This window comes from Cibotium barometz, chromosome 32 (genome assembly GCF_041138505.1).
Source record: "Cibotium barometz isolate CiBa-2024 chromosome 32, ASM4113850v1, whole genome shotgun sequence".
NCBI lineage: Eukaryota > Viridiplantae > Streptophyta > Polypodiopsida > Cyatheales > Cibotiaceae > Cibotium > Cibotium barometz.
In genome coordinates, this window is record NC_141077.1 from 8,044,212 (window position 1) to 8,053,740 (window position 9,529).

The following is a 9,529-nucleotide window of genomic DNA, read 5'->3' on the forward strand; positions in this document are numbered from 1 at the left end:
ACACACACATTCTCTCTCTCTCTCTCTCTCTCTCTCTCTCTCTCTCTCTCTCTCACACACACAAAAGTTGAATTAATTAAATTTTAATGGTGGGGATGGGTGGTGAGGTTTGTGCACACACACATGCACATGCACACTCCCTCTCTCTCACACATATATACGCACACTCTCAAATGTTGAAACTCTCTCTCTCTCTCTCTCACACACACACACACACATGTACACACCTACACATGCACTAATGCAAACACACTCTTCCCCCCCTCCCCCCCTCACACACACTTTCACACATAGACTTCCATGTCTCTCTCTCTCTCTCTCTCTCTCTCTCTCTCTCTCTCTCTCTCTCTCTCTCTGTGTGTTTCTGTCTCTCTCTCCTTCAATCACACACACTCTCTCTCTTCTTACACACACTCTCCCACATATAGAAACTCTCTCTCTCTCTTACATACATGCACGTACACACACAAACACACACTCTCTTTGTCATGCATGCATTCACACACACGCACATATGTAAATATATATTATCTATAATATTATGCTTTATTATATTTAGAGACATATACCTATATATACATGTGCATTTATAAAATAAATAAACACACATATACATATGCTTTTAATTAATAGATAAACATGTGCATATACCTATATACATGTGTGCATTTATAAAATAAATAAACACACATACACACATAATTTTAATTAATATAAAATTTTAATATGTAGGGATGCATAATGAGGTGTGCCCACTCTTAAATAAGTGTATCTTACATACAATGTCTTTTGTCTTTTCTTTTGCACCCTAATGTGTGTGATATGGTTGTGCGTATATACTAGTGTGTGTATGGTGTGAGTGTGTGTACATGGTGTGTATGTTTGTGTTTGTGTGTATCCATGTGCGAGTGTGTGCATGTAGGTGTGTGTGACCATGTGAATATATCCATGTACATCTTTTTTTTATCTATGTGTGTGCACATGCACGTGCATATATGTGTAAGTGTGTGTATGTACCATGTGCAAATGTGTATGAGCTTACGTCTATGTATACATGTGTGCACATGTACTTGTGTATGTGAGTGTATGTATGTGTGTATATGTATGTGCTTGTGTGCATGTACACACATGTATGTGTATGTAAAAGCTTGAGTGTGTGTGTGTATAAGGGTGCATATCTCTATGTGTGCACGTGTGTCCATGCATACGATTGTATGTATGTGTGTGTTTGTGTACATGTATCATGTGCGTGTGTCTGTGTGTTATGCATGTGTGTGCATGCACATACATGTGTATGTCGACATACATATAGATCTATTTATATATACATGCTTACATACCTATAGATACATACATACATACATATTATATATACAGTGTGTGTATGTATTTATATATGTGTGTGTATATTTATCTATGTATGTATAGGTAGGTATATTTGTTTGCGCTCATGTGTGTCCATGCATGCAAGTGTGTGTGTTTGTGTAGGTGAATGTACATGTGCGTGTATATATATACAAACGTGCAACTCTATGCATATGTTTATGTAGGTGAGTGTATGTGTATGCATGTGTGTACATGTGTGTACATGTGAGTGAGTGTGTGTACGTCTAAGTGTGTACATGTACTCTATGTGGTGTGCATGCCATGTGTATACACGTGTTTATAAGTGCAAGTGTGTATGTGTGTATGTTCATGTGTACATTTATGCATGTGCATTCATGTGTATGTGTGCATGTGTACGTGTGTATGTGTGTCTCTCTCTCACAGAGACACGCACTCAATCTCCCACGCATGCGCATACAAACATCCTCACATATACACATACACATGCACTCGCCCTCTCTCTCTCTCTCTCTCTCTCTCTCTCTCACACACACACACACATGCATGCATACATATGCACATGTACTCTCTCTCTCTCACACACACACACACACATGCATGCATACATATGCACATGTACTCTCTCTTCTCACACCCCCTCACACACATAGAAAGTCTCTCTCTCTCTCTCTCTCTCTCTCTCTCTCTCTCTCTCTCTCTCTCTCTCTCCCCCACACACACACATACTTGCACAGTTTATGTATGTGTGTATATATATGTATGTACTTATGTGCGTGCATATGTATGTATGTGTGTGTGTAAGCTCAAGTGTGTGTGTGTGTGTCTTCATGTGTGTACATGAATACATGTATGTTCATGTGTGTATGTATACATGCGGGTGTGTGTCTCTCTCTCTCTCTCTCTCTCTCTCTCTCTCTCTCTCTCTCTCTCTCTCTCTCACAAAGAGCCCCCACGCACACATGAACATCCTATCTTCTCACGTGCACACACATACACGTGGAATATTCCTCTCTGTCTCTCTCTCTCTCACACACACACCTCTCTTATGCATACACATGCACATGCACTCTCTCTTCACACCCCCTCACACATGCATAGAAACACACACACACACACACATTCTCTCTCTCTCTCTCTCTCTCTCTCTCTCTCTCCACACACACACACACACACACACACACAATTGTATGCATATGATTATGTGTGCACATATATACGTGTGTGATTTTGTAATGTCAACTTCATACGTCGTGCAAGCGTCTTGATTGTGCGTATATGCTAGTGTGTGTATGGTGTGAGTGTATGTACGTGGTGTGTATGTTTGTGTTTGTGTGTATCCATGTGTGAGTGTGTGTGAGCATGTGAATATGTCCGTGTGTACATCTTTGTGTCTATGTGTTTATACATGCATGTGTTTGTGTGTGTGTGCATATAGCATGTGAATATGTCCGTGTGTACATCTTTGCGTCTATGTGTTTATACATGCATGTGTTTGTGTGTGTGTGCATATAGCATGTGAATATGTCCGTGTGTACATCTTTGTGTCTATGTGTTTATACATGCATGTGTTTGTGTGTGTGTGCATATAGCATGTGAATATGTCCGTGTGTACATCTTTGTGTCTATGTGTTTATACATGCATGTGTTTGTGTGTGTGTGTGTGCATGTAGCATGTGCGAATGTGTATGCGTTTCCACTATGTATACATGCGTGCATGCATGTACTTGTGTATGTGTGTATGTATGTGCTTGTGTTCATATATACACATATTCACATGCTCACACATATTCACATGTGTGAGCATGTGAATATGTCCGTGTGTACATCTTTGTGTCTATGTGTTTATACATGCATGTGTTTGTGTGTGTGTGCATGTAGCATGTGCGAATGTGTATGTGTTTCCACTATGTATACATGCGTGCATGCATGTACTTGTGTATGTGTGTATGTATGTGCTTGTGTTCATATATACACATATATGTGTATGTGCAAACTTGTATGTGTGTGTGTAAGTGTGCATATCTTTATGTGTGTGCACGTGTGTCCATGAATGCGATTGTGTGTATGTGTGTTTGTGTGCATGTGTGCGTGTCATTTTATGTGTGCGTGTGTATGTGTATCATGTGCGTGTTTTTAGTCTTCTACATTAACAGTCAGAAAAATCCAAGAACCTTATCCAACTTGACCAGTGAAAACGTTAAACATGATTATATAACAACAGATTTGTATACAATAATCATGCTACAAATAATTGGAGTCCGTGGCTCCATTTGCTGAAAATATTTAAAGTAGAGCAAAGACCACAAAGTATTTTGAGAGAGTAGAACCTGTTACCTACATCCATCCAGACAAACAAAACAGTTTGTTAGCCCGTGTGTGTTTTACAGGTGTCATGGGATCTACTACATGTTATAGATGTCACAAAAAATAGTTTTGGTCTTATGCTATAGTCAGGCTCATAGCGCAGTATCCAGTGATGTATAGACAACCTTTGGGGATGTAGTGTAGCCTCAGGTTAGAACCATAGTAGATATGTATTATGTAATGATTGCCTAAGTAAGTGTCACTCATCAGGCTAGGATTTAATCTGGGACACCCCAATCAATTTCTCTTGTATTGACGAGCTAATCAATCCTTCGGTATTCTGAACAATAGCCAACCAACCAATCAGTTGTGGGGCCAATTTATGCGTCCTATATAAATATCATAAGGTACGACCTAATATGCAATTTCTTAAATCAATTCATATGTCAAAAAAACATGTTATTGGATGGTTAAAACCTATATGCAGCCATAGTGTCAAAATTATTTAATTCAGTATCCCCATAGGCATCAAAAAAATAATATAGCGCTCCGAAATCTGTATAAATACTGTGATATATTTGGAATCATCAAAATGAGTGAGTAATGGATCCGGGTAACATATGTAGAGTCAAATCTCAACACTGACTTTGCCAGCAGAAAGGAGTTAGTTTCGCACTATTTTCTTTAGAGGAATATATCCGATATTGGTTTGATTAACCAATCAGTGGTCAGCTGTCAAAGTACCTAGTCAAGGCAACATATGTGTTCGAAAAGACCAAAACAAAATCAAGTTTACAAAGCCACGGTCATCAGAAGAATATACCCAGTATGGGCCTGATTAGCCCCATTAATGGTCAGCAGTCAAGATATCATATATGTTAGAAAAAGCTAGTCCTTGAAATATAAGGTTACAAAAAGCCATATAAATTACCATAGAAGCATTTTATCTAGTCGTTGGACAACATCGTAGCCTACATAAATCCTTGAAATATAAGGTTGCAAAAAGCCATATAAATTACCATAGAAGCATTTTATCTAGTCGTTGGACAACATCATAGCCTATCAATAACCAACTCATGCGTCGCTATAAATATACCAAAAACCTAGCAAGGTACGTGTCCCATAATCAATGAGAGAGAGTTTGAATGCAAGAGTTAGTGTAATGCAGCTATGTAGTAGATAAGTGGATTTAAATGTGTAAGTGTGCATGGTGTGTGTAAATGTGTTAAAGAAGAAAATAGAAAAAATCCTCTATACCATGATTTTTGTGATAGATTTTTGTGTGTGTGTGTGTGTGTGTGTATTTATCTATATATGTATAGGTGTGTATATTCTCTCTCTTACACATGCACATAATATAATATTAGAAGATATATGTGTGTGTGAGGAGGGGATGATTGCTTTCTAATGTGTATATATATATATATATATATATATATATATATATATAGAGATAGAGAGAGAGAGAGAGAGAGAGAGAGAGAGAGAGAGAGAGAGAGAGAGAGAGATCTATTTATATATACATGCTTACATACCTATAGATACATACATACATACATAATATATGTGTCTGTGTGTATGTATGTATTTATCTATGTATGCATTGGTTTTTTATATTCTCTCTCTTACACAGGTACATAATGTACATAATATAATATTAGAAGATATATATACGTGTCTGTATGTGGAAGGGTGGGCAATTTGCTTTCTAATGTATATTTTATACACACACACACACACACACACACACACACATATATAAGAAACTCATTCAATGAGCAAATGACTTGATGGTGACAATTAATTGTGAGCCCCAATGCATCTAGGCGTGTGGGAAAGAAACCCCCAAAGAGTGTCTTCTCTTCTCCTTTCTCCTTTCTCCTTTTAAATAATTCTTCCTCTCCTTTCTCCACGTAAAAGGGCTACGCATCCTTGCTTTATCTTGTATATATTCAAAAATGGTGTTCTCAAGCCACGTATTTTATTAATGGATGGACTAAGTAGAGAGATAAACATGTTCGATGCATCGCGCAAGGTGAGTTTTGCTTGCAAGTTGGAATGGCACTGCATGGCTTAGCACAAACAAAGCAATATAAGTCTTCCACCTATTGACTTACACAAGTGTCTTTATGCTTCGAGCAAATATATTCAACTCGAATACTATTAATACTCACTGTTGACTGCTATTAATACTCACAATTTGCAATGAATGATCCATAGGCCTCGAGCAACAAGCAACTCGAATACTATTAATACTCACTGTTGACTGCTATTAATACTCACAATTTGCAATGAATGATCCATAGGCCTCGAGCAACAAGCAACTTGAACTTTAGAATTGACCAAGTAACATTAATGAGAAAGCTGCCTAGGAACTAACCAAGCAACACTAATTAGAAAAGGTTGGTCTAAATTTGCAATTACCTTTTGCCAAAAGCTAGTTAGAGAATTACTTATGAAATAATTCTTCAAGCTCATCTCATCATCACACGAAGCCGACCATCTGGAACATTTGTGATAATAAAGCCATCCATAAGTTACAACAAAGGAAGTTACTACTTAGTTCTTGCCAAATATTCCTTGTGACATACATTGTTCTCTTTTTCTTAAAAGTCTTCAACCATATAGAATTTTGTTTTTTGATCTACAAAAAAAAGTCAACTAGTGTAAAGATAGAGAGTTACGTCTCCTTTTGTAACTAATTAAGACTCATCCCAAGAAAGATTTTGGTCTTTCTCTCATGGAATGAAAGGCTAACAAGGAAGGGTTCTCCTTTTATGATTGTTGTTATTGCATCTATATGTAATAAAAGGGTTATATGTAATAAAAAGGTTCTCATTTGTTATTGCATCTACATGCAAAGAGAAGAATATTGTGACACCATTGTTTTGTTCTTTCTTATGTGACAACAATCCATTTAGTTCTTATGTGACAACAATCCATTTAGTTCTTAGAAAGCTATCAACATTGATGGTATCTTTATAATGTGGGAGAAATAGCTCTCACAAGATAAGGGTTATAGTGTTGTTAGACTGCTTATTAATCAAGCCATGTTTTAGAAGCTTTGAATGTGGGTCATGTTGACTTTTATATGTTTCATATTTTTATAAAGCCTTCCCCTCAAAAGAAAAATGATTGATATGTTTTACATGTGGGTCACCCTACTTTAAAAATATGTTTCATATTTTTCTATAGGCCTTCCCCTCAAAGGGAAAATGGTTTGGTATGTTTGAAATGTGTGCATTACTTAAGAAAATATAAACCTTGGTAGCAAAGATTTTACACAAAAGACAGAGCTTAACAAAATGTTGATGGTGTTTTTTTAGATATCCGACTTAGTGGCTCTTGCTACAACACCATAACTATATGGTTTTTTAGTGCTATAAGAGAGGGTGAAAAAGTTTTTGGAGATGAAGCATGATTATTAAAAATAAAGAGAAATGTTTGCTTTTATGAGGATTTCTTGGAGGTTAAACACACGATCTTAAATTTAATGAGGTTAAACACAAGTGTGTCACTAACTGTTGGGCATTGTATTATACTAACAAGGCTAACAAACAATGATTTGTTGTTTAACCTCTTGCAACATTTGTAAGTAAATTTTTGGTACATGTCATTGATGGACTATATGGAAGATTTACATGGTCAAGAGGGATGCTTTGACATACATGGGGTTTAACCCTAATGGTGGTGTTAACATGTCAAGGTACAGCACGACTATGATGAGGTGAACCATGCCAATGAAGATTATAAGTCACCTTTCAGGGATATATTATGCAAGTGGAAGTGAACCCAAGGAGACATCTTTATCTAAATGTCATTGATGGACTATATGGAAGATTTACATGGTCAAGAGGGATGCTTTGACATACATGGGGTTTAACCCTAATGGTGGTGTTAACATGTCAAGGTACAGCACGACTATGATGAGGTGAACCATGCCAATGAAGATTATAAGTCACCTTTCAGGGATATATTATGCAAGTGGAAGTGAACCCAAGGAGACATGTTTATCTAAATGTAAGAAAAGAAGATAAGAGCTAGATTTATGTGTCTCCCCATAGTAAGATGTACCCTAGAGGTTCCTTGTATAATTTAGACACCAAGGTTTTAGGATTTAAGGTTGAGTAATTCCCTGTCTCATCAGAATTAAATGTTTCTTTTTGCTAAACATTTGTTTGGGGGGATTGGTGTTAGAGCTGCTTCACAACTGAACATATGTAAAAGATGCTTCACAACCGAACATATGTAAAAGATGATTGATGTTTATCATATATATATATATATATATATATCCTAAAATAAAAGTTTACTTTATAGGGATTTCTTGGAGAAAGCATGGAGGATGGGCCACAAATCTAATTTGATTATCCAAAACAAAGAGAAGAGTTTACTTTATAAGGATTTCTTAGAGAAGATATGGAGGATATGCCACAAATCTAATTTAATTCTTTTATAATTGAGGTAAAACTCACAATTGTAGAATTAGAAATAGCTAAGAATTCATTTTAACTTGAATTCCCAAAGGGAATCCTTAAGCATATTATTGAAATACATTAACTTCATGCTCCATGTTTGTAAAGGTTAGAACCATAAAAGCAAAAGAAAATACTTGTGCACATGTAAATCAAGAGCACCATAGCCATAACATGTGTATCTCCATCGTGTATTATATGAAATTGACAAACGATATAATAAAAGGGGTATGGGTCTAAGCTATACCCAAGGAAGCCATGTGAGTTATAACCCTCACATGAATGGTCACAAGCTAGCTCCCATGAAAGCTCAAGTGTGGTAGTACACAAGTACTCCAAGAAGTGACACAAGGTCAAATGTAAAATGATCCAAAAGTTCTCTTCCATTTGCCACCATCCCTATTCATAGTGCTACCCCAAAACTATATTAGGGCATTAAAAAAAACCTTCATTACAATCCATCATGTTCTATAAGATTTTTTCCCCAAAATAACTAATATTGCAAAAATGAAGTAGTTCATCTCCTTAGCCTTAATCTCCATGAGTAGGTTTTCAAATCTTCATATGCCATCACCTTTAGCCTTTTCCTTAGCTATGATTTCATGCACATACTCCAAAATAATCTCCAAGTAGAAGTCAAAGACATACTCATTTCCTCAACATATACTAATCCCCATACATAATCATAAAATTGAGCCATATGAGCATGTAATAGGCTAAAAACTATATGTGTACTAACTAGGCATCATGCCAAACCATCCGATCATTGAAGACTCCCCAAATGTAGGTGTGAAGACCACCAAAAGCGAAGTTATTAGAAATTCCAACAAGTTGCAAATTTCTGAAAATTCCCATAAATAACTCAATATCATCAAGAATAAGCCCATGCTTATGTACAAAAGCTAAGGGCTTCCACGTAGACTCATCTTTGAGCATCCCTTTCCACTTAATAAGGAATTCTTCAATGGTTTGTGGTTCCTTAAAACTTTATGCCGAATAGTTTTTCAAGAATGTATTATATCACTCCCCTCTTCATCCAAAGGAAGCAACTCTTCCACCACTTGAAGATCTTGTCCCACATACCTCTTGAGTTTGGATACATGAAACACATCATGCATTCTTATCCTCTCCCACTCGCTTGATGTGATCATAAAAGGCCCATAGTATCTATGTGCCAACTTGTTGCTAAGTCCACCCTTAAGAGATGAAGGACTTGATTTGGGTAACTTTGAGAAGACATATTCTTCCTCATTGAACTCCTCATGCCTCCTATGTACATTGCCATAAGGTTTCATCCTCTCTTTTGCCTTCTTCATGTTATCCTTGCATTGTTGCATCAACCCTTGCATTCTCTCCATCTCTTCTTTTGCATATGAGGATTGACATCATCTTCTTTGAAGATC